This window comes from Armigeres subalbatus, chromosome 2 (assembly GCF_024139115.2).
Source record: "Armigeres subalbatus isolate Guangzhou_Male chromosome 2, GZ_Asu_2, whole genome shotgun sequence".
NCBI classification, from domain to species: domain Eukaryota; kingdom Metazoa; phylum Arthropoda; class Insecta; order Diptera; family Culicidae; genus Armigeres; species Armigeres subalbatus.
The window spans coordinates 376,147,162-376,174,507 of record NC_085140.1 but is presented as its reverse complement, the minus strand read 5'-3'; the positions used below and the strand labels follow the sequence as shown (position 1 = coordinate 376,174,507).

At 36.7% G+C, this 27,346-nt stretch overlaps 1 protein-coding gene across 4 annotated transcripts in view; it reads left to right on the top strand.

The window, feature by feature from the left end:
* The window catches only part of LOC134213119 (protein quick-to-court), a 126,190-nt gene that overhangs the window by 20,472 nt on the left and 78,372 nt on the right, over window positions 1-27,346 (top strand). For 3 of the 4 annotated variants that reach the window (XM_062691741.1, XM_062691738.1, XM_062691740.1), the window contains exon 1: window positions 5,668-6,231. The exons of the other annotated variant lie outside the window; for it this stretch is intronic. The gene's annotated coding sequence lies outside the window, so the exon portion shown is untranslated. Of the gene's footprint in view, window positions 1-5,667; window positions 6,232-27,346 lie in introns of those variants that run through there. 4 annotated transcript variants of the gene reach the window in all.

The window sequence follows — 27,346 nt, the reverse complement described above, 5'->3', positions numbered from 1 at the left end:
TTGCTGGTTGTATGGAATATGCTCCCTGCTAGTAAAGATGGGAATGTTGAATGCCATTTCAATACCAAGGTCAACCATGTCATAGCATGTGAAAGTGCATAATACAGAGAGCGACTCTCTGGAGCGAAATAATTTCGCAACTCTTTCTACACTACTTCAACAGTAACAGCGCAAAGTCTTAGTAATTTTGAAATAGGGGGATGCTAAAGCCTAACTAGAAATTAATTAATGATTGGTAGGGTGTTTAATATATTAAAAAATCAACTCCTTTCTCTGCAATGTTCGTCATTATGAAATTTTCTTTGTAATAATTTTGAATTACATTCCTGTAAGTTTTAATATGCCCTATCATATATCACCAACACTTCGGAAGGGCGAAACTGCTTTTGTAAACAAAAGTTCTTTGTGTTCTTTCGTTGCTAGTGAGCTACTTCGTGTCCACCAAATCCGCAGCAATTGTTAGTTTGGATAAGTGAAAAATTAATATGAAAATGTAATGAATATGCAATGATGGAGGTAAGTCGGCAAATAGCCCCAAAATATTGAAATTATTTCAAAACTTTATTAGTATTAGTGCGGATTCGAATAAAATCATCGTCATTATCGGATTGATTACGGTTTATAGAGCCTTAATGAAACAAGAATAGGTATTCGCTGCTTCCATCAGTGGAGTTGGATTGCGTGGGTGGGCTCAAATTATCCCACCAGCGACGGGAGAAGCTTTTGTTTACAAAAGCAGTTTCGCCCTTTTGAAATGTTGGTGCCGAAGTGTATGATGAACTTCTTCACTTTGAACATTACCAGGTAAATGCTAATCGAAACCAAATTGTACTGCGAAACGATTACCTACCTGATGTAAAAAGGTGGTCATCTAATTTCGACCAACTTTTCTGTCTGAGACATGGTTTAACGAAAAATACTTAAAACGACGCCACTAATGCATAATTGGGATTATATAGTGCAAATGACGCTCACATCTTATTAGAAGAGAACACGTTGGGGGAGAAAATACAATAGAAGGTAATTATGAAGCCAGATTCGAAGAAAACAGAACCGTATCATACTGCCTGACTTTTAGCATTGACATTTGACGGATTAAAACCAATATCCAGGGCTGGTAGCGGTTTTAGGGATAAAAAGTAGTGACTTTAGTGACAAAAATATTAAAAATAGTGACCAAAAAGTGATTCCCAAATATGAGGTTTTTTTTAATCATTATTTATACCTTTTTGTATAAATACAGTAAAAATTGTGAACACACCCATTTGCAAAACTGAGTAATTTAAGTAAAGAAACCTGTAATCGAACAACTTTTTTTCTATACGACCTCCTGGTCCTCAGTTCGTTATTGTAAAGTCTGTTCTTTACGCACGATCGAAACGGCCGCTACATGGTCTGTGCTATTATTACTTATCAGATCTTTCAGGATGGAGATGAGAACAAGATGAAACTCGTTCTCAAAGCATCGCAGGGCAGGTTTAATATTCAAAAACGAATTTAATGTTCTTTCCGTCATCGACACCGCATCATCGCTCAATATTCTTTCTAACGTATAGAAACCTTGATCGACATCGGCGTTGCCATGTGATGCAGCTGAAGCTCAGAGTTTCATTTCGATGAGACCATACACCCAACCAGTGGATTAGGCAGATTTTGATACCATAAGAAGAACCTTACAGAAACTGTATAATAAATTGGCATATACAGATTTCGGATGATTTCAATACAATTTTTGTATTGAAATCTTACAGATAAGTATTATTTTAATACAGAATCTGAATAAAACGCTTACATTTCTTTTAAAATTGTATATGCGAAGATTTTATACAACAATAGGATTTGTTTTTTGGATGTAGTAAGCGTTTTTGAGTTTAGGAAAATTCAATTTTTGTTGTTTTCGGCGAGGAACATCATTCCATTATCTAGAGCCAGCCTTGGAAAATAAACAAAAATCGTGCCGAAAATTGCGCGAGATGCGTCGTCGAACAATTTTAGAAAGTATATAGCCACGACGGGATTTGAACCAAGAGCATTAACAATAATACCGTAGTAATGCACTCACTCTAGTCATTCCCTAGCCCGTTTGGTGATGGCACGATAGGATAAGAAAAACAACGAGCAAAGCAACTTTTCGCGGCAATCCAAGTGTGCAAAAAATGCCTTTCACTTATTAGGCGGTTTTTCTTCAAGAGTGGTTATCATGTGCTCCTGAGATTGAATGAGCATTGCAAACCCTGCTAAAGCTGTTTTCCCTACCATAGTCAATTGAGAGTATTTAGGCTCATCTACAGCCGTTTTCTTAGAACAACTGGTTCCAATAAAACTCAATCATAACTCATCAAACTCGATCGATAAACAACCATATTGCATGGTTTCAGGTAAAATAATTGGTCCATATGGCCGCCATCTTGAATTTCGGTTCGCCGTTGTGGATTTCAAAATTGCGTCAAACATCGATTTTCAAGTTCTACCTATCAAGCATATTCGATACACTTATTATTATACTATATTGCCATGTTTTTTTAAAATAGTCGCTATATGCATACTCGGGAATCGTACTATAATTTGCTACTGGCATGTGCCTCACCGCGTTGCCGATGTGTGATGTTCGGAGAATTCACCGCGGTGCTGGCGCACATTTGCACAGCGGTGAATTCTCTGGGGTGATTGACATCCCTGGCAAACGCACTAAGTACACTATGCCCAGGAAGTCGAGAGTGTTTCTCACATAGCACAATAGGAAAAAAGGAGGTATTTTTGGCCAAAATTATGAATCCTGCAATAAATGGTGGTATTAATCATAAAAACATAGATAGGAACGAAAAATATTTTTTTCGAGCCTTTAATGGGGTATGGGACCAATTTTTGGCATAGTATCGATTTTAGTCATATTCTACAAAACCAACGGAATGTTGTCACTTTTTTTGGCTTGCAATAAGCCCGCTTGATGCCGGATAAAACACTACTGGTCATATAATGGGTTTTACTGTTTATTCGTTTCACAGACAAATGGACGCAACACACTTTTCCTAAAATGATCAAAAAAGCACTATTAGCTTCTGGTGTTGAAAATTCACTGAATAAAACTTATTAAACCAGCAAAGGAGAGTAAAACAGATTCAATTAGCGTCATATTGTGACATCAACGAAATGGAATTTCATTTATTTGATATTTCCATAAGATTTCTTTCATAAATATAAAAACGTATTGTGACAAGGAGTTATTTAACACACTACTCATCCAAAACTTTATGACACGTTATGTTTAAATCTATAATTCGCTTCTATTATGTAGTAATGTCAAAAATGTAAATTTTGAACCCCTTCCCTTCTACTGCGTGACGCTTTTTATGTGTTAGTTGATTTTTTCTTGAATTAAGCGCAACGTTAAGACATAACCCTCCCCCTTCAAATGTTATGTGAATTGTGTTCGTCACCATTTTCAATTGAAGTGGCATTATTGAGTAACTCAGATGAAAATTTAAAAAGAAGAAGTTTACCAAAACACCAGGGGGATTAACCTAGCGGTAATGTTATCTTTATCGTACATTATAAGAAAATGTATTTTGGCCATAACTTTTGAGCCCATAGTCCGATCCAGCCTATTTCTAATAGGGAGCAATGGAACAACGTTCTCTGACGAATGAAACTCGTTGCGAGTAAATCGGTTGAGTGTAAGTGCCCAAAAATTGTTAAGATAATTTTTGCTCACACACATACAGACATTAACATACACGTACACACAGACATCACCTCAATTCGTCGAACTGAGTCGATCGGTATACAACACTAGGAGTGTTTGGGAGTTCTTTTTAATGCTTTTGGAGCAATCATATAGCTTCTACGTATACTTAGTACACGGGAAAGGCAAAAATAGGCATTTTTAAAAAATCATGTATCTTACAAAGTTGTGAATTTGGGCAAAATTTTATTCATGGTCCTCAAAGCTTAAACGTTCAATAGTATAGTACATGATGTTTTACTGCGGGGTATTGCGGGGTACCAAACTGTTTTGTTCGTTAAAAACTGCGTAAAATATGCTTTTACAAAACTACTTAAAACTAAATTCTGGACGGAGCTATTATTACATTATCAAGCCTATTGCATAGATCTGTTTAAGAGCTTTGTAACGATATATAAATATGTTACTTTTGAGACGAAAATATGGCAAAGCTGGCCGTTTTCCCAAAAAACGTAAAAATATCATTTCTAGGAGGGGCTAGTTTGAACGCCCCCCACCCCTCCCAAAAAAATCTAAAAAATAAAAACCGTCCTGATTATAAAAATATAGGTTATAAGCTGTGTATTCATCACATTTTACTCGCTCAAATCGAAAATTGGCCTTTTGGTAGTTTTGGCCACTCCTTTATATGGGGCTGTCCTATTGTGGCATAGGAACATCCTAGACCAAAAATCGATCTCGCCATCTCCGGATCTCCTTTGCTCGCAAGGCTTACTGCAGATCCCGATTGTCTGACATGCAGTTTTATTCTTGCTACCTTAAAATAAATTTCATGCATTTGCACGTCTCTTACTAACAATCAGAAGTTTACAAGCAGGCCATGATTGAGTGAGAAGCGGAAAAAAGCAAGTAAAATGTCTCAGGTAAAAATTAGTCGAAGTATGGAAACAATATAATAATTTAAAAGCTTTTTAAATTGACCATAATCAGTCTACAATCACTAACGAAATAATTGCCTTTACGCAAACGCAGCAGCAATCGAGCGTCTAAAAATCGAATCTCTCCTGTTCCACATTTCTTGGATGCCGAAATGTTGTAGAGAGTGCAAAAGAGCGGCGAATCGAAACAACCCCAATGATACAACATAGCGTTTAGGCTATTATCGTTTTGCGTTGGAGCATGATTTTCCAGAGCTTGCCTTTTCTATTCCTTCATGTTGCGCGTTAGCATTGATCAGAGGTTTCCAACTGCTTTTCTTTCGTTATTGCATATCAAAATAGAAAGCGGATAATCTATCACTCTATCGCTTTTTCAAGTTGAAAAACTTAATTCATTTTTCAAAACTTCATTTCTCAGTTTTGAAATTTCGTGGACTCCGACTAAAGACTACTGATTAGTGATATACCTTTCCTTTGTTCAGTTAAATATAAGAACGAGGTTAGTGAGTGGCGTTGATGTTTCTTCTTCCCCTATAGCTCCACATTCGAACTGAAAGCTTTTTGCATGAGTATACCAACAAACAATTTAAGCTGAGTAAGCTATTTTTTAGCTGAGCCTATTTTTGGCTGTATAAGCGCTTCACTCGTCTTCAATGTTTGTTGGGATGTATCTTGTGTGGCAAGTATAATAAATGCACTATGCTCAGGGAGTTGAGAATGTTTCCCACCCGACAACATCATAGACCGGATTGGACCGGATGTCAATACGTCAATAATAATGACTTTGCAGGTATGTCTTATCTTATAAAATACACATTACACATTTTGGCTAAACATATTCTATCAAGATCCAAAGATTTCTATATTGCACACGCTCCACAAAACATTCCGAGCAATGGAGTGGGCCGCGCTCCAATGCTGCCGCACCACTACCGCAGGCAACTCTCAGCATAAGAAAAGCCATCGAAAACAAAATTATGGAACTCTCTTTCTCCGTTGAACTCCATTCCGAAACTGGGCGAACACGGACAGGTAGTTGTAAAACAGCGTTTCTTAGAGTAACATCGTGTTTGTTGTCGACTGACGAGCGCAAATTTCGTCGTTTCAACATCTACGGAGCATCATTTGGAGCAAGGAACCAAGCTGCTCCTTTTCCGACTCTGTAGTGCGCGCCCAAAACGGAAGAAGAACGAATTTATCAAACCATATTGCGGTGGAGGCCTGTAGCATAGGCCAGCAAGTGTGGGGATCGAATTACATAATTGTTTTGTGCTTGCGATACAAAATCAAATTGCAATGTAATATTAGCATCGCTCCACATCTTTTCCAATTTGAAGTTAACTACGACGAATTAATTTGCGAAAAGTGTTTATCGAGTGATTTATGTGCTTAGTGTTGTGACGACAACCGCTGATACACAGCACAACCGACTGCAAGCGCTAATTTATATGGCCATGAAGAGTTCTACCACGGACCGATGCAGTCGCGCTTGGGACTGGATTGGTTGAATTTGGTTCGATTGTGAGTGCAGCAGAAACCGCAATCACTGACTACCGGTATCGCGCTTCGGTAAACGGAGGTCGTTGATTCGCCTAGAAAATCTAGCCCGAGGTGAGTGTCCCATTCCCATTATGTGTAAATTGTAGCTATATGAAGCCGCGGTATACAACCGCAAATGTCCTGCAATCACGAAAGAAATTTAGTAACGTGTTCAGCAGGAAGCTGATAAATAGGATTTGTTGGAGGTCTTATCCGGTATCGAAATTGCGGCCTTTGCAGACGTGATGTTTTTGATGTTTGGTGCATCAAAAACGGTTTGCCTATAAATAGGTAAGAATACCGTTAAGGAGAACGTGCCGTACAGGAGTTGGAAGTTATGTAACTGATAAAGTGTTTCTCCTTGGTAAGGTTAAATAGTGGGGGTGGTTTGATACGTACGTTCGACCTATTGATGTTACATAACGGAGAAAAATTAACTTAAGAGATAAGAGAATATTTCTGTATGAAATACTAATGTATGTATATCAATGAAATTTGAAGAAATATACTGCCGCTAACCGCAAGTCGAGCACATCTGTATATGGGCCTCCATATACAGATGTGCTCGACTTGCGGTTAACGGCAGTATATATTTTATACAATTCATATCAACATTTGACTAAACTGTGAGTAACTCTAAAATACTATTTGTTTTTAATAATGAATCATCTAATATATTATTGTTTATGATTTGTTATGAAATGATTTAAATGAACATTGACCTCGTGAATAAAATATTATTAATTAATAAACACATCTTCAATTAATCCGCCGAATAAAGGATGCCAAGGGAGGGTTAAGTCGAATACTTGAATGCAACGATGCAACGTTCAATGATGCAAAGCGTTGTTCGGCGTGTAGCAAGCGCAGCTTGCTCGTAAACTTCAGGATTTTTCAACAAAAGTAATTATGATCGATTTGGCGCCAGATATCCAGAAGGCAATATTTACGAAAAAGGTTTTATCGTAAATACGGTATACCGTATATACGCTTTCGTATATACAAAAGTCTACGAGCAAGAAAAGACTGTTATAAAAGCCTGAATAAATTATTTGAATATTCCTCGAAAAATTCTTTCGAGTTTCTCCAGGAAACTTTTTAAAACTCTCCTGAATTTCCATGGGGAATCCTTTCCTACAAATGTTCAAGGATGAATCCTCTGATTTTTACAGGTAATTTATCCGGGATTTGTTTAAATAATCACTACACAAACTCTACTAACTTTCTACGGGAACTAGTTCTTAATTCTTATGAGAAACTTCTGAATTTCCACAGGAATTTGTACTGTTTTTCCGAGGGAAATTCTTCTGAGTTTCCAAAGAAAAATCTCCTAATGTTCGAAGAGAAAATCTTCCACATTCAACGGGAAATCCTTTTGAACAATCACGAAACAGTTGTTTTTTCTGTGCTTCATGGACATATAGGGTAAATGATGTATCTTGGACAAGCGCAGGACATTCATTAGAAAATTTATCGAGATTGAATAGTATACAACAATTGAAAACCACTAGGTTCATCCAAATACATAACCTATGATTAGTCTTGTGTCTCCATTGCCCAATTTTTGAGTAGATTACGTTTACTTTGTGTCAAGGATGTTATCGATCATTTAGTAATTTGCGTTCGATCATTTAGTAATTTTTCAATAACTCATTCCAGAAGCAAAATTTTAAAATGTGTTGTATGGTGGACTTCTAGTGCGAAGGTTTTTCTAAAACTCTGTCTAATGGTTCGTTGTTTGAATTCAACTAATAACGAAGTTATAGCGCTAATTGCAGTAACGTAAACTAAATGATTGGATTTGGTTATCATTTAATCCAAGTTACTGAAACTATAGCTATAACCGTTACTAGTGGAATTCAAACAACGAACCAATAGGTAGAGTTGTAGAAAAATCTTCGCTCTAGAAGTCCACCATACAACACATTTTGAAAATCAGCCTTTGGAATGAGTTATTGACAAACTACTAAATGATCGAACGCAAATTACTAAATGATCGATAACATCCTTGCTTTGTGTAAACTGTGATATACTGCGAACTGAAATATTTTCTTTTTGGACATCAAATATATAATTTCGACATGGAAAATGCATATATTTTGGACAGAGTCATTTTCTCCTAATTTAAAAATGGCCACCTACAGATCTCAATGGTATGACTTACCTACACGTATCCACATTCATTTAAATGCATTTATTTGATTAACTGACATAGATTAAACCAGAAATTGACATTGTTTCGCAATCTTATCGATATCATTGAAAACAGCCTGAAAGTTGGCAATTAATGGTTCATCCATGTACTGTACATGGGGTGACCAATAAATGTCTGATGCATAAAAACATAACTTCATTTTGGTCACTCCTTTTTCATCCGTCTCAAGTTCATGTTAAGGGATTGGAATATGTTAGTATCTCAATTACAATTAAACTTTGGCCGCAGGACCTCAAGATTGCCGTTTGAACCAATTTAAACGTGTTTCAGGTGCATGTTACGAAGAGTCCTATAATGCATGTTCTTGCATACTGGCGTCCAGCAGGCACTTTGGTAGAAAGCTTTATATTTTAGATAATTTTAAAGATAAATAATAGTTGATTTGTGAATTCTCATCAGGAGCCGCTAGAGTTGAGGTAAAAGTATCCAATGATCATACTTTCGATAAACATTTTCCTATACATTATCTAAAATTGATCGAAGAAGCTCAGGCTTGTCCAAAATATGTACATGTCCAAAATATATCATTTACCCTATGCCCGAATCTAGAAGACAAAAACAACTCGATAACAAACACTGAAGAAGTTTCCAAGTAGGAAACGAAATACGTATCTGCTTGTTGATACAAAAAAGTGAATAGTGGAAGTAAATGGAAGAATAATAGTCTTTTAACCTTAAAAACAACTCGCCAAAACAATACTATCATTTTCTACAAATAGCGATCGTGTCTTTTCGATTTCAGCCAACAGGTCTGCTCTAAAAAGCTGGATTAAAGCATCAAAAGCATTTGTTGATTAGATTCCATTTTCTTTTGTTGCCCCCTCAATATTACTTTTATGTAAAAATAATCGAGGGGAAAACATAATTTCCTTATTGCTAATGCCTTCTATTTGCTTTCGCTTCCCTCCCTAAGCAGGGACGGACACTCCCTACCCGAGGCGTAGCGTGGTCTCAGTGCCCTTGACGTAACCTTGATGTGGCGCCCCTTACTTACTATGGAAATTAAAATGTTCAGTATTTTATATTCATTTAGAAAACAATTTGGATCTTGCCTACGAGAACTATTGCTTTCGACCATAATTTAATGCTTCAGAGATGACGTTTCGGTCCGTTTGGGACCTTCCTCAGAGACTCAATTCTTATAGGTTTATCCTCAACTGTGGTTCTGCTGAACCATTGATTGTCGATTGCCTAAGAGAAGCTACAGAAGACAATTTTTGCTCTCTTTCAGCTTCCAATGTTTGATGGGCGGGTCTGTCGGTGGTTTTGAGTCACTACTGGATCTAGTTGGACCAGTAAAATCTTACTCTGGAGTAAGATGGTCGAAAAATCGTTGTCCAACCTAGTAGGTTTTAAAAAAATCTGTTTTTGGAGTGGGTTGATTGGTTTCCGAAACCGCCATATTTGTTTACATCGTGTATTCTACAAATTTGAAAGAGAATGAAAGATTAAGATGTTGAGAGATTGGATGAAATTTGCTTATGCCGAAAAACCAATCGCACCCCATTGGAGTAGGTATTACACGCAGGGTTGTTATGGGGATGCTGAAATATTTTCCTCCCCAAATCCGGGTCGACTAAAATCAAATCCGCGCCATTTCTGCGTGACATGAAATCCATTCCGCGCCAAATCCACGCGACTTAGAACTAAATTCTAAGCAAATACACGTGAAATAAAGTTTTTATCACAATTCACTAAACGTCTTCTCTTCAAGTTCGTTTTTATAGTATTACTGATTTCAAATATGATTTTAAACTGCAACTGCAATATATTTGTACCAAATTGAAAATAGGACTAAGAAACCCACAATCAAACAATCCTTCTAGATGGCCCTTTCACCACTAGAAGTACTGAAAATGAATGAACAAGAACTAAACAGCCAAAACTATTTCAATAAGCACCGATTTTTAAATGAGATTACGGTTTTGACATGTTTTGTTCCGTTATTGTCAGTGGAATTTTTGTTGACCGAACTTTATAAAATTCGGCACAAGGTCTCAATCTTAAGTTCTTAAATCTCATCGGCGTAAGTCAAATCCCATCAGAATCAAGGCCCAGAGAATCGCTCATGATTCGAACCGCGATTTGCATCATTGCATGATTGTTACGTGTTCTTCAATGTTGAATGTATTTAATAAACTTTTTTCGCTAAAACAATGACTAATAAATCCATAGATATGTAAACAAAACATACGCCACTATTGCGTTTTGACGCTTTTCGGAGCGAAATAATTTTTCGGCGAGTGAGCGAAGCGATGCGATTCTGTCCGAGAAACTCAAGCGCAATGCTCTCCCTACAGAATCGCAAGCGAGTTAGCTCGTACAAGAGGCCTCGATGATTGAGATTTGAGTATGATTCTACCAACACTTTGTGCGATATACAAAGAATGTTCAGGCATGATTTGATCATAATTGAAAATTGGCAAATAATGAAAAATCTACCAAAACCGCAATTTCTTCTAGATGATAAATTGTGCAACTTTGTTGTAATTGTTGGTCACAAGACAAACTTGCGTAGAGATTAAGGAATTAGACAATCCGTTTTTAACCAAACCTTCTATAAAACAATTATTTGAATTCGTATCAAGAAACAAATAATAGAATATCTAACATAGTTGCAACATTTTTAGTGGCATGTTTTTGATTTCTTAAAAATTGATTGGTGAGTAATGACACCCTGCGGAAAAACCCACGGTGCATTTTTGAGGACTTTTTACAGAAATTCCTATGATCATCGCTATAGCCGGATAACCTTCATGAAATTCTTTTGAAAATTCATGGCGGCATTCTTGCGGATTTTTACAGTTAGTCACGCTCTAAAATATTCCGCGGAAATTCCTCCAAAAAAATCTTTATGATTTTTCGGATCTTAAATGCTGCAGAAATCCTCTTTAAGTTGTGGAAATATATTTTCATGAAATTCGTACAAGGGTACTCACAGGGGCCTTGTGAAAAAAATTTCAGGAGATTTCTTCGTTTTCTGTTGCAAAAACACCATCGGAGTTATAAGAAAATATTGTGAAATATTGTCCAGAAATAACTTTTGAGAAACATTTTCTAATTTTCTTCATCTGCATCAAATCAAAGAACATTTTTGTGTTTTAACTTATTGTATAAACCCTTATTCGTTCTAGATGAATTTTATGAAAGCAATGTAAAATGTCCCAACACTACAAAAGAATTCCTGACGAAAAAAATGAAGATGAAATGATATGTCATGCTAAATGGTCCATCGTAAAAGAAATAATCAATCAGAAACTGACATATATCTAGGAATTACAAAGAAATTGACAAGATGAAAATGGGTGTTCATGTCCTTCAATCAATATACATGTTTTGTGTGCGTCATGTTTCAAAAAGGATTAAAAATGACAACAAGTGGTGTCCCTCCCCACTCTAAGCGTTACGTAATTTATGGATGCTCCCATAACACTCTTGAAGAGTAAATTATGGTCTTCAAGACCGTTATAAAACCGAATGTTTCTTGGGTATACCTAGTAGCTACTAGTAGTACAGTTTTCACATTGCTCTTTAATTTTCATTTTGAATTAATGTTTGCAAAATATGTTTAGCCTATTTTCTGTATCCAAAATCGTTTGTAACCGCTTTCAAAAGCTTTTCCGACCAACTCAGTAACATTATCATAAATCATATTTTTTATACCACTGAATTTGTAATCTTCTTCTTCTTCTTCTTCTTATTGGCATTACATCCCCACACTGGGACAGAGCCGCCTCGCAGCTTAGTGTTCATTAAGCACTTCCACAGTTATTAACTGCGAGGTTTCTAAGCCAGGTTACCATTTTTGCATTCGTATATCATGAGGCTAGCACGATGATACTTTTATGCCCAGGGAAGTCGAGACAATTTCCAATCCGAAAATCGCCTAGACCGGCACCGGGAATCGAACCCAGCCACCCTCAGCATGGTCTTGCTTTGTAGCCGCGTTTCTTACCGCACGGCTAAGGAGGGCCCCACTGAATTTGTAATATCATACCCTGAAGATAAGTAAATTAAAATGTAAAACATATAGAATAGATCTATAAATATTTATATTCTACAAATAAGTACTCAAAAAAGCATTCGTCTTACAACCTTAGAGTCACGTAATTCACATCATTCCACGATCGCGTTTTTGACTCTTAATTTTCGAAAAGTAGTCGAGTTAGGTAATCTCGAAATACTCAAAATGACCACAAGTAAAAGTGGAAATGTATATTTTTTTCTGTTTCACTGAAGAAGGTGTGAAAATAATTTGTCACCATGTTTCTGTTATACGCTTTGAACAATTAGCGAAAAGTATTTCGAAATTCGAATGCAACCTTGTGTAAGCAATCCGCATTCGACCGCTTCGCACAGATACATTTGAAATGTTTAGCACTCGCTAATTAGGTGTATCTATTATATCCTGGCAATAACATTTCAGGTCACCACGAGTAAAGTACAATTTCGCTCATTTGATGGTCAAAATACATTTTTTCCAAGGTTTATATAATAATTGAGGTGACCTTCAATTGTCATTTGTTTCTTGGTTTGTCGCTTTTATCGCCTACATTACTAAATTATGCAGCCAACAAAACTTGATGAGAAGTAAGCACGAAATATTCATCGTTGATATTGACGCAATGACGCACAAGCTGAAAATCACATACTAAGGGCCATCATAATAAAAATAATTATTTATGGAACTGATAATCATGACTCGCCTAAAGCCACATGCATATTAGATATTAATTCATGTTCAAGGCCAAGTTGTGTTCGTACAGAGTAATGCGCACATTGTAAATGTACAATTGAAAAAATATGTAGATAATCACATAAAAACACAAAATTAACAGACCTTTAAAATAAGCCTCTTGGTTCGTGGTAAATGATGATATAGTCAATCAAACATTTCGTTGATTTCTCAATTTAGATTAAATTTAATATAAAATGACAGCATTGATTCTATTCAATCCATATTCTGATAAATGAATTCATATACGTTCATTCTTCCTATCTTTATGAATAAATACCATCTACGTACACGTGCTTTACGAGAAAGACAAACATATTTCATCTATTGAGGTGGGAATGGATTTCCGACGAACAAAGTTCATTTCACCATTACATCCGTTATCCGTTTCAATAGAATACAATTTGCTTAGTTTACCATATTGCCTCGAATAATTGTTAGCGCTTTTTCTACTTTGTGCACTGGCCATTTCCTCAGCTACCTAATTAACGCGTGCAATCAGTCGCGTGGTTGACATTCCTTTACCCTTGGAGTAATGCCTTGCTTTCGGCGGATCTTGCATAGTGTGTTGGTCGAAAGCACTCGTAAATTCGTTCCACTTTTCACCGTAAAAAGCCCGAAGCGTTGCCTGGCGTCATTACTCATCTTCTGTTGGTGCTCTCTACAAAACGGCCCAAAACTATCCATCAAGTGTCGCTTCGCTACACACTCATGAAGGCTGTAGACTAGAGCTATTGACAGCCAGGAAAGCAATACATACACCATTCCAAAGACCTCCGACCAATTTCTGCTCGCTTAGCTGGGAACTATTTCCGTTGGATGTTCAGCTGACCTTCGAAAATGGAAACGAAGCTCAAGCAAACGCCGAAAAGCGTCAATCTCTATAGAGCTTCCACCCAACGAAATGAACGGTTTTATTTCATTTCCACCTGAGAAGTGTTGGCTCGGTAGCCGTAGAGTGACGAGGCGTTCTACAAAAGTTTGACTGAATAAAATATTTTTCGAATGTAGATGTTTTGGCCTCAAATGAGCAATATTGAGAAAACTCAAAATGATTCGCATCGTAGACGTTTGCATAATTGCAAAAAATGTTAATAATGGTGGATTGAGACGTATTTTTGTACGGAAAGTAAAATGATTTGAAATGAAGAAATCAGAAGTGAATGTGAATTCTCGATAATTAAGATTCGAGTATGATCTTACCCACTCTGCAAATAAGGGCTTATTACTTTAGCGATCGTAAGTTGAATTTGATTTCTTCATAAATTGCTTACAAGCGGTAAATTCTGCGTCCGGTCACTGTGCTCTATGGATTTTCCGGTTGTAATTGCAGCGTTTTTTTGCTTGTTGTTATTGTATCTACAACCTACATCTTCGTACAGGCAACAACGTCAGGGTTAAATAGGCGAAAAAATTCTTCACATAGTGAGCGAATTTTGAAACTAGGTTATTTTCAGCAGGTAGACATACAACGAGGCAGCAGCAAGCACGTACTGTTCGACGAGGTGTGGGAAAAAGGAAAATATTAATCCATCATAAACGCGTATAATCTGCCACTCAGGCCAACAGAAATAAAACCATGCGGCGAGGCTTCGGGCCGAACAATCAGTTGTATTGTTTTGAGGGAAATTTAAAGTTGCAAGCCATTAAAACCGCCATCTACAGCTGTTGCGGCCCGCAACCTTCTGGTAATGAGTGCATTGCGGTCTGATGCTACTGCTGCAGTCTACCCGAGTCCACGAACGAGTCGTTTTTGGTGTTGCTTTAATTGTGCCCTGAATGCGCGTGGCTGGCCATCTTTAACGGTGGCTGGAGGTATTCTTTGAAATCAGTGAGCAGCTGTTAAACTGAAGAAGGTCTGTTTGCAATCAGTGCATCGTGCGCTGAACGATTTGTATACTATAAAGTTGTAAACACAGCTCATGTAGGACAAAGTTTATGAACATCACTATTGTTACTGTTATATAATTCAGATGGCATCTGGTATAATAAAAACGATTAAACTAAACGTTGATAACCGCAACTTCTCATACCCTAGTTCAAAAGCGGTTTGGGTTTATATTTCTGACTCCAAGAAAGACAGACAATGTCATTGACACTGTTGAAAGTCAATATGTGACAATGGTTCTTTTTTATCTTTATTTCCGTGATATTTTATTTGCTTATAAAAAGTTCATCGCGTATGTCATAATGGTTCCTGGTAATCATATAAATAAATTCTTATTGATCAAAATGATTTTCCTGATTTTTTTTCGGAATATCCGCAGGAAGCTTTAAGCAGTTTCACGGGAAACTTTCTGCAGCTTTCATCAGAAATTCTTCGAAATTCTTCGAGATATTCTTCAGATTTTTTACGGAAAATTGTACACAATGTGGATTTTGAAAAATAAAACAATGTACATAATTCAGCAGGAAATTGTTCAGAATTTTTAAGGATTTTTTTTGGATTTCTACTGAACATTTTTTAAAGCCCAGAAGAAGTTCTTCGGAAATTCCACCAGAAATTCCACTTTCTCTCTTTTTATCAGGTAGTCGACACACTGTCAAAATACTCGCGCCCGATAATGATGCTCTTAGCACAGCCAATCGTAAGGCCGTTCCTTGTAGTTTTTACATTGCTTTTTATAGGATAGGATTTAACTCGTGAGTTTTAGAATAGAATAAAGTTTTTTTTACTAATAATTTGACAGGTTATAATAATTTTAAATTTAACATTTTCCTTTTTTTCATTTTTTAATTAATATTCGCAAAATATGTTTAGCCTTTTTTTCTGTAACCAAAATCGTAGGTAAATCATACATTTTTTTTACCGCTGAATTTGTGAAATCATATCCTAAAGATAGGTAGATAATGTAAAATGATGAATATTTATACTCTACAAATAGGTAATCAATAAAATATTTGAATTATAATCTTAGAATGACGTAATTTACAATTATTTCACGATCGTTTAATAATCAATTTTCGAAAAGTAGTCGAGTTAGGTAATATCGAGATACTTAAAATAGCCTGAAGTAAAAGTGGGAATATATATTTCTCCTGATATACGCTTACTAGGCTTCGGCCAAACAGCTCTTCTCGTCGATTTTGTTTTTCGGGATGAACTACTGCCTCCATTTCATTGAACTTTTGTAGTATACCCATGTCATTTTTTTAGTGCATGTCTTTCTGTTCCATTTATATTGAGAAGAAATTAAGTAGTTGTTTTTTATTCAGTTATTTCTCAAACTCAATGTGAGGCCTCTTTAGATTGAGGTACCGCTATTTATACCCTTCGAGAGGTGGCAAATCTCAAAGGCGCGCCCCTCAAAAAGTTTCGGTTTCAACAATAAGTGGGATAGTACTGATTCTGACCATGCATCGGTACTGTAGTTCAAACATATTTTGCTTCTTCTTATGAGTTCCGAATTCGTTTTTGTACAGAGATCTGATATCATTGCGTTTGGCATTTCGAAATCTCACCTTTACATAGAACTCTTATCAGTCAGAGGGTTCAGCAGATGCACCAAATTCGTATCCGCTTCTTTCCTAATTAATCAGCGCTCTGTCGTCGGCTTCGAAACCAGCCTAAGATTTAGTTTCGCTCTTATAATTTACTCCATTGACTCCATCCAAAAGGTGCAAAAGCTGGGTCATTGAAAAGCAATTTATAGTCGTTTCATAGTCCTCCAACCATCACTCATAAGTATTAACAGAATAGTAAGAACTTGAGCACAGTGTGGTAGATCTTACTCCGTAATGCATCACAAAAAGGTGTCTATCCAGCATTACAGGTTCAGTTAACTGCCAGGCTAATTGTTTCATCCCCCAGGCCATTCATCCCCTCGGCACGGGTCGCCTGACACCTTGGGATTCGGGGTTAGGGACGTCATATTGTCAGCTTCGGTGTTGTACCGAGACTGGCGATATGACCGGATTTACACCGTTACGCACTTCTCCATTCGGCGGAAAGCCATTTGTTCGAATGTTATTTGGCAGAATAATACGTCAATCCAACAGTTATGTAGCTAAATTACCGAATTAAAAGTTCAACGAAACGGTTGTTACGTGAAACATGGTTTGGCCGAAAATGTCGTTTGACAGAAATGGACGTTTGACAGAAATGGACGTTTGACAGAAAAGGCCATTTTTCCCAAAATGCCTTTTCTGCTAAATGACCTATTCGGTCAAACAACTTTTTCGGCCAAATGACCAATCTGACCAACCGACACTTCCGGATTTATGTCAATTTCGACCTTAAAATCCCATTTGTAAAATAACTATTTCGACCAAACGACATTTTCGGCCAAATGACCTGTTCGGCCCTCCTTAGCCTTGCGCCCTGGGAACCCTGGGAGCCCTCCTTAGCCGTGCGGTAAGACGCGCGGCTACAAAGCAAGACCATGCTGAGGGTGGCTGGGTTCGATTCCCGGTGCCGGTCTAGGCAATTTTCGGATTGGAAATTGTCTCGACTTCCCTGGGCATAAAAGTATCATCATGCTAGTCTCATGATATACGAATGCAAAAATGGTAACCTGGCTTAGAAACCTCGCAGTTAATAACTGTGGAAGTGCTTAATGAACACTAAGCTGCGAGGCGGCTCTGTCCCAGTGTGGGGATGTAATGCCAATAAGAAGAAGAAGAAGAAGAAGAAGAAGAAGAAGACCTGTTCGGCCGTATGTCCATTTCGACCAAATGACATTTTCGGCCCAATAACTTTCCGCCTAACGGTTTGTTCGGTTAAATGACATATTTGCCCAAACATTTTAATGGCCTTCAGCCAAATAGATTTCGACCAAGTGGCTCTTCCCCGTTCAAAATTTTGATTCGTTTGATTCGGAAATTGCATTGAAAATTCTTTGAAGCTTCCACAAGAAGTTGATCGAAATTTGCACGGGCATTTTGTTGATTTTCATGGGCATTTCTTCAAGACATTTGCTAGAATGTGCCCATAAAGGATTCAAAATAGCCATGGAAAATCAATGCAAAGTTTCATGATAATTTACGAAATTTCGAGAAAGGAAATAATTGAAGGAAAAATTCTCTGGAGTTTTATCGAGATGTTTTTGATGTTCAATCGGGAAATTCTTCGGAATTTCAACTGGTTCATCTGAATCTCGAGAAAATTTTAAAAAAATTGAAGTAGAAACTTAGAAGAATTTCCCGGAAAAATCATAAGAATTTCCCATTGAAAATAGAAGATTTTTTTCGATGATCCTCATAAAAACTACAATAGAATGTTCCGGTGCACATTTGGAAAAACTGATGTCAAAGGTGGAAAAAGTTGATAACTTTCTTCACGAACAACTCACATTGGAGATCAAGAGCTTATTCGAAAGATAATTTTACAAAGAATTCAGTAAGTGTTGTTCCATGAGGTAAGGCATTTCTTTATGTAGTTATTGAGCACATTTTGCCATAATGCACCATAAAATGATTTTTTTTTTGTAATTTTCGTCTCTATATGATATACTGAAAATGTGTTTTCTCTTCATTGTGGGTTCACGGAACGGCATTGTAAATACTGTGTTGATAAAAGTTTAAAATTTAAGGATTTTGGTGTCAAATAAACATCAGAGTGCATATTATATAAATTTTTCATATTTTCTATACAAATAAATACTATTCACAGATAATTGTTGATATTATTGTCTCAAAATGTTGAACAAATATTAATAAATGTTTACGTAATAATATTTAAGGAAATTAATCGCTTTACAAATGCTTTGTGTTTTGGTTTATTGGGTAAAACACGTTTTTTTATAACTTCTGAATAGCTGGTGCAAACATTTCTGAATCATAACGGATAGTATAACTGAAATAGAATAGTAATATCAATTGAGTGTCTATGTGATAATAGATAGGAGGTGATGGAAAACACACTTACATTTTTGCTCAAATTCCTCTATGAAATAACATACAGGTCTGCTTTTATTTTCATTTCGTTACTGTATATAAAAGTTACGTTATAAAGAGTTATGAAAAAATCGGATAATGCATGCTTGTTATCGCATCTATCATTCTCATATCAGTATAGTTGTTTTTTCTTGAATACAGCGTTTCTCAAAGTATGGTTCACGGATCACTGTTAGCTTATGATGAAAATTTCGGGTTCAAAAAATGTTATACATTCAAAAAACAGTTTCCCAAGTCAAATAATACCTACATTAATGATGCAAAATGCAGCGTTCAACGTCAATATCTTTTTCTTACGAATTTTTTTGCGACTGAGGTGGGAATTGAACCCACACACCGCAGCACAGCGCGATTGAATGCTTGTCGGCATCATCCAAACGACCGCCAAACCCATGTTTATGTATCATCTGTCCTTATAGAGACCAACGAATCGTCTGTATCTCTACGAATGTAACGGAGAGGAGTTTTCATAGTAGGAGAGGGGGAATATTGTTGCTTAGATAAGGAATCACCTTGGTTATCAACTGTTGAAAAAAGTTGTTAAATTGGTCGAGGTTCCGCAAAACCGCATAAAACATTCTATTGATTGACCTGTTGGATGGAAGTTTATCCATTTAACTATTTCGATTTACACTTCTTATTTCATATCCCTAGTTACTGCGTTAAAAATCATGTGACACATTTCGTGATGTTACACGTAACTTTGTGAGGAAAAAATGGATAAATCTTAATTGACGTTTGATTCAAATTAAATATTCTTTAATTATACAAAGAGATAGTATACGTTATAAAATATATTCCGTGTGAAGTTCTTAATGGATTGATAAGAAATTCAGCTAAACAATCTGTTGCTAATCTTAAGATCTCAGTCCATCACGACCACGTACTCTGATTTTCATTCACCGTTGATAGCAAATTCATCCTTGAGCCGTAAGCCGCATCATCTTCAGGGCGTTCAAAAAACGCCATACTATGATCTATCTTCCAGTGAATTTTACCTTGTGCGCATATCAATTGATTTTGCGAATTTTTGCAAATTTTGCTGGGCGAATCCTGGAAAATGGGGAGTGATGACGCCTTTTTCCTGGAAGTATGTCTAAAATTTTTGTCAGGGGCTTGCGACTTAAATACCAAGCTCGTCTAGCATACGACGTTTTCTTAAACAAATAGGGACTCAATCAGTGCCGTGAAATATCAATGTCAGTTGAACTTTTGGACCCGAATATGTGCTCAGCTCATACGTTGATCTCAATTGAATACTGAGATGTCAATTGAGTAGCTCTCGTCGATTCTGTTCTGGACTGGTCATGGAAACGCCCAAGGCAAAGTCAGAAGCTCAAGCAAAGATATTGATACTTTGAAAAATCACAAAAATAAAATATTTAAAAAAAAATCACGAATTTCAGTCGGTTGTGGAATCGATTAGATCATGTACTGGATGAACTGGGTGGGTGTCTCCCGAAAATAATATCAGCAGCAGGCATTGAAAGTGTCAGTGAAGCGGACGAGCATTGTTCTAATTCAATCATAGCACCGTACGCTCAGATGGATACCAAACAACGATTATGAGCGATCGTGGCTGCGTAAACAACGAGTAACAGAGTTTGCCAAGCCTAACTTAGGGCCGATGTCCACGTAGAGAAAGTATACGTTATAAAATATATTCCGTGTGACGTACTTAATAGATTGCTAAGAAATTCAGCTAAAGAATCTGTTTCTAATCTTAAGATCTCAGTCCATCACGACCACGTACTCTGTGTTCCATTCACCGTTGATAACAAATTCATCCTTGAGCTGTAAACCGCAACATCTTCAGGGCGTTCAAAGAACGCCATACTATGATCTATCTTCCAGTGAGTTTTATCATGAGTGCATACCAATTGATTTTGCGAATTTTTGCAAATTTTGCTGGGCGAATTCTGGAAAATGGGGAGTGATGACGCCTTTTTCCTGGAAGTTGTCTAAAATTTTTGTCGGGGGCTTGCGACTTAAATACCAAGCTCGTCTAGCATACGACATTTTCTTAAAGAAGTTGATGAGTCCCTACAATCAGTGCCGTGAAATATCAATGTCAGTTGAACCACAGATAACAGATATTGAGGCTGGCATCCCATACGTGTGTAAACATCCGCAACCGTTAATTCAAATGTATTTTAAATTGGGACCGCGTTTGGCAATCGATTGGAGATGGCGCAAGGATCATTGTTATTGAAAACGCAGCCCGATTGCGGCTGTCAAATGCATTGGCTGCGTTCGACGATTGTAATTCAGCTGCATCCTTAGGTACTGCCGCAATCAGTTGAGTAGATGGCAGTAGTGGGTCAACGTATATAAATTCAAAAGTTTACACAGGATTTTCAATAAAATTTGTTCTAGCTTCAATATCTGTTATCTGTGGTTGAACTTTCGGACCCGAATATGAGCTCAGCCTACGTTGATCTCAATTGAATACTGAGATGTCAATTGAGTAGCTCTCGTTGATTCTGTTCTGGACTGGTCATGGAAACGCCCAAGGCAAAGTCAGAAGCTCAAGCAAAGATATTGTAAACTACCCATCACGAGTTTCTTAGTTATGAACATAAATTCAACTTTAAAAAATCACGAAAATAAAGTATTTTAAAAAAATCACGAGTTTCAGTCGGTCGTGGAATCGATTAGATCATGCACTGGGTGTACTGGGTGGGTGACTCCCGAAAATAATATCAGCAGCAGGCATTGAAAGTGTGAGTGAAGCGGACGAGCATTGTTCTAATTCAATCATAGTTCAAATTCAATCATAGTACGCTCATATGGATACCAAACAACGAATATGAGCGATCGTGGCTGCGTAAACAACGAGTAACAGAGTTTGCCAGAGTTTGAGCATTCGTATTACGCTTGCTTTACTAGAATAAAACTAAAACATCAAGGCAAATCAGGTGTTCACTCTGTTTTCAAGTTGCTAGGGTGGAGGAGAGAAAGTATCAAAGCCTCCCATGTAGGGTATTAGAGTTCCATACTCATAGCGGACAAAATTTTCTTAATGTATGAAAAGAAGCTTCATCGATTATGCCACAGCAGAGCATCAAGTTAGCATTAGGGATGAATCGATACTAGTCAATACGAGTATATACTCGATACTTTTGTTTCGATACCACTTTTGGAATCGATACTTTGATATCCGATACCAAGTAAGTATCGAATTGAAGTACTTGAATTAATCGAGTACCCGATTTAAACTTTATTAAATCTAATAAGCCTATCTTCAATCCTTAAGTGACCCTCGTCTCGTATTATACGGGACAGTCCCAGACAGTGAACTCGAGAGGCTAGGGAATTCGTAGAAAATCATAGGATTTAAAAGCATTTGAATAACATTAAGGGTCTTGAGAATGTAGGAATAGTGAAAGTTAGTTTAATGTACAGAATTGAAAAAAAAATCCAAATATTCTGAAAAGTCAGAAGACTCTGAGTCACTTCCAGTATCTGAAAATTGGGATATAAGAAAATGTGTAGAATCTGAATCATACAAAGATCTAAAAAATCTGTGAAATCAGGAAAACGCCTGAAGCACTAGGATGAAAATGATGAAAAAAAAACAACTTCACCGTCTTCATCCAATGGTTTTCCAGACTGAACACTTACATAAGATAAAGTACAACGGAAAATACCCAATTGTAGTACAGTGAACAATGTTTTGCTTATCGAATAATTCCCACGACTGAAGCGGGAATCGAACCCTCAACTCATAATACACAACATACAATCGCATATTTGTCCCATATGAATACCTAGGTAATCCAGCAAAGATGGGAGTGATATGCGATCACAGGCAGTACACATACTATGCCATACGCTCAAAATGACCGGCGCCGCAAACAGCACGGCCACGAGATCAAGATTGTAAAACATTTCTTTCAAACATATTAAGAAAATCCAAAGTAATCAGTTCTAAGAAATTTTGTAGTTGGCATCATACTGAGTGCTGAAGGTTGATATGTGTCCTAAAATGATTCACGTGAAGTAAAGTTTACTTTACTTACTTAAACTTACGAGATAAGTGAATTTTAGCAGGCCTGCCCAACCTTTTCAAGTCACGGACCAATTTTTAGAATTCACACTTGCTGGCGGGCCAGAAAACATTTGATACATAACGTTTAAAATATTTTCAAAATAATCATTGTTTCTAGAAAAATTAAACACGATTTTATTGCGTTCAAACAATCTTTTTATTTTCGTCGTTGCATTAGAGATCCATTTGAAACATTCAATTAAATTATTCACACCGTTTACCGGGTGTTAAAAAATGGAAATTTCGTTACTTTGCCAACATATTGAACAGATTTGCATGAACTGTTTGTAGAAATGTACCAGATTTCAGAAATCCACTGTGTCAAAGTACTTCATTTTCGAGTCATTGAGATGTTTGGCGATATCTGCTAAAAAAGCCAAGTAACTCATCTATTCAAGATCATTCAGCTCGGGCAGTGGTTTTCCTTCATATTGTAGAAATGGTGCCATTTTCTTTTCGAAAAGAACAAAATCTCTCAAGCATAGTACCATAGGTTGACTGTCGTAATGGTGTTAACGAGTAGTATTCATCGAGCTCTTTAACAGAAAAATGGAAAACATGTAAGTTTGTAATCTGGCGCATACGTCACTTTTTTAGATTACGGCAGTTGAGTTCCCTAACGTTGACAAAGTTGATTGTCTTAATAACGAGCGTCAATACTTGTGGAATAGTGCTCGTTTTCGTATATCGATTCTTTTGGTAGATATGCAATGGCAGGGAAATATCGTCATACCTATGTGATTATTTTTCCTTGCTTAGAACGCCATTGTTCTTTTCTGTCATTGCTGATGCTCCATCAATCTTAAGGTCACTTATGTTTTCGGAGGAGAAACAAAGTTCCTTCACACTGGTCATAACAGCCGTCAGATTATCTGTTATTCGAGAATGATCATCAATTCCTCGTATGAAGACAGCCACCTTCGCCACGTTTTTCACGTCAGTATTTTCATCGTTTGCGAGAGAGTAGAATAGTGGCTTTTTCCCGTAACGTAGATTTCAAATCTTCTGCGAGATCTTTTCTCTTCACCGTCTTCCGCGCAAACTAGTAATGCTACCTCAACATTTTGTAACCAAATTTTAGTATTTGAGGGGGGATGACAAAGTTTTACCGGGAAAATAATACAAAATTGAGCTTTCATAGAAAATTCTTAAAGAAAACTGATGAGTTTTTCGATTTTACCAATTTACGCCTTTAATTTTTATTTCCCACACCCTTCATTATCGAAAGGTCAATGGGACGAAACAAGAAAAAAGTATTTGTTTCCTACTAAATGGAAATTTGAATTGATTGAGCTTTGACGCTTTGAAGTTCTATCAACTGGGCCCTTACAAATGTCATATTTCATAGAATGCTTGGATTCAGATTTTATTCCTTAAATATATCAAAAAATTCCAAAAAGCAAACGAGCCTTCCTTTTTTAACGTGACGATAGACTACTCTGACCAATCGTTATCGAAAACGCGATGTTCCACATCAACTTTATGTGTATGGGATAGGGTCGCTTAATGCAATCATTTCGAATCATGGCAAATATTATTTTTCGTTTCAAATTCAATTAAATGCTTGTGTTAAATGTATTTAATAATGAATAATAAAAACGAGTTTCTCGAATCAAATAAAAAAGCTGACGGGCCGAATATGAGGTTATTTTTCTTACACGCCACAAAAAAATGGAGCCGAGGGCCGCTTCCGGCCCGCGGGCCGTACGTTGGGCAGCCCTGAATTGAAGTTTAGAAGAACAAATGGTAATAAAATGTGCTTAATTCTCTAGTGTTCCATTCAACATAAATAACGAATAACTACTTGACAGTGACAAAACATTCGTTTTTGAGTTTTCGTAATTCGATATTTAGTGGTATCGATACTTTTATACGACACACGCAAATTTCTCCCCCCTCTCTAGGGATTATTTCGATAGCTGTGAATCTTAATATGTGCTTTCTTTGTTATCATGGTGATTTCAGCGATGATTGGAATAATATAAACAAATGAACGCCTGGTTAATCCTCCTATCGGTATTGATGCCTTTCTCGTGTTTAAGATATACAAAAACGTATAAGAAAGATAAAATAGCACTGATAAGTGATAAGATTTCATTATACACATTCACTTATGTTCATAACAAGATTCGTCGCTGAATGCAATTTGTTGCAAACAAATTGGTTAATGACAAGAGCTTTAAAATTAGTGATTATTTTGTACGTGTTTTGCGCACGCACATACAATCAGCATCTCAATTCGTTCAACTGAATCGATTAGTTTATACACACTGTAGATCGCACTACTGCTATAAAAAAGTTCATCTTTGGGGCGAACATATAGTCTTTACGTGCACTTAATGCTCGAGAAGAAAAAACGGCCCTCGCTAGCTGTTCCAAGAACTCCTTGAGGATCTATTTCGTTAATCCAATGAAATTATTGAACAAAAAATTCTCAGAGAATTGAAGGTCAAAGTAACTTGGGTTTCCAACTCTCCCCATTCCACTGGGGTAAGTGGGAAAACAACTCCTGATTTTTATTTTCTAATTTCATTAATTAGAACAAAAAAATATTCCGTGACAGGACATGAAAGCGTGCAATACCTGTTTTATTTTTGTGTTAATTACCACTATCGACTAGTCATTATTCTTTACATATATCTTTTAAAATAATTTAGTACTTAATTATAATTTTTAAACAAAGCACAACATCCTTTCATGACTGCTTTTCATGCGAAATGTATCAAAGGAAACACGATACTTTCATTTGGTCGCCTGAGATAGAAAAAGGCGTTTTGCTCTCTGTCTTATGACGATCACGACCTTCTGAAGGATTCACAAATGGTATAATTTGTATTTAGATAAACATTCTTTCAACTTTAATAAGAGTTTTTGGATTTTTCGAAAAAATATTTTGAAATTCTAAAGCTAATCTCTAGATGAGAATCACGGAAATATTGAAATTTTGTTCCTCGACATAAGATTTTTTTATTATGGGGAGACTATTAAAATTTCGGTAGGACTTTTAGACATATAGGGGAAGTGCACCGGTTTTGGCCACCTTAGTGCCTAATTTGGCCAACCCTGAAAAATACACATTTATAAAAAATAATCGGTCAGTTAAAAGCAGCATAGAAGCATGAGAGATATATCTCTTGTTGGAACTAATAAAACCCCCGTGAATTGCATTATTTTTGGAGTTATTCGCAAAATTGGCCAAATTAGGAACATGGCTAAAACCGGTACAGTTCCCCTAACATATAACAAAACGGTGTCGTGTCCGGCGGGGACGGCTGAACGAATCAGCCATCTCCAGCTGCTGCTCGATTCGCAGCAGCTCGGTAGCCAACTCGATCCTGCAAAATACATCACAAAACTGAAGCATAATATCGTTCTTCTGTCACTCTTTCATCTGGTACTCATAGCTAATGTATATGCCCTCGTATTCAATCAACATATCTTGTCACACCCGTCTCAATCCCTACAAACGGATGGGATATAAGGTTTTGATCCTAGTTATGTTTCCATTTCATATATTCGTCATCTATAAACACTTTCCCATTTCGCGCCTTTTCTCGTTTTGTTTCAGAACGCTTTTTGACTATTTATTTACCTCTGCAGTATTATATTCATATAATTTCTTCTTTATCATTATTTTCATTTCCAATTCAAATTGGATCAGAATCTAGTCTAAGTGCAAGTCACATCAATTAAAATTGGCGAGTGTGACGAAGCACAACCTGCTAGGTACACCCATCCGTTCCCTAGTGTAACATCAATAAAACCATTTTACTTTCAAATAACCGTAGCATGCAAGGGCTAGTTTGAAAGCGAAAGCGATTGTAGATCGTTCATGTGTCCGTTCACTGCTCCATGCTACTTGAAGTGATCGATTTCATTAGAGAGATTAATTTCATGTCCGCAACGGAAGGCAATTAATCAATGTTCGCTTGTTTAATCTCCTTCAACAGGGTACATTTGAAGAGGTAACGCTTTCAAGTAATTGCCCACAACAGATGACTCCCTCTTACTCAGTCGTGGGTAAGATATTCATATGCACCTTGCCAATACACAGTGGCCTGAACAGTAAGTGAGGCGGCGCATATTTGAAGTTACTTTGCAAACCCGCCTAGAATTTTTGAATTTGAAAAATAACTGATTTGTAAGCAAACCTATTAAGGAAGCTTCAAGAGAAAAAATGTGTCCCTCAATATTTTTTATCATATTATTTTTTTTTAATGTTTAAGCCGTCACAAATTATTAAAAGATTTTTTTCTGAAATGTTATTATTGCTTTCTCGAATTGTCACTTT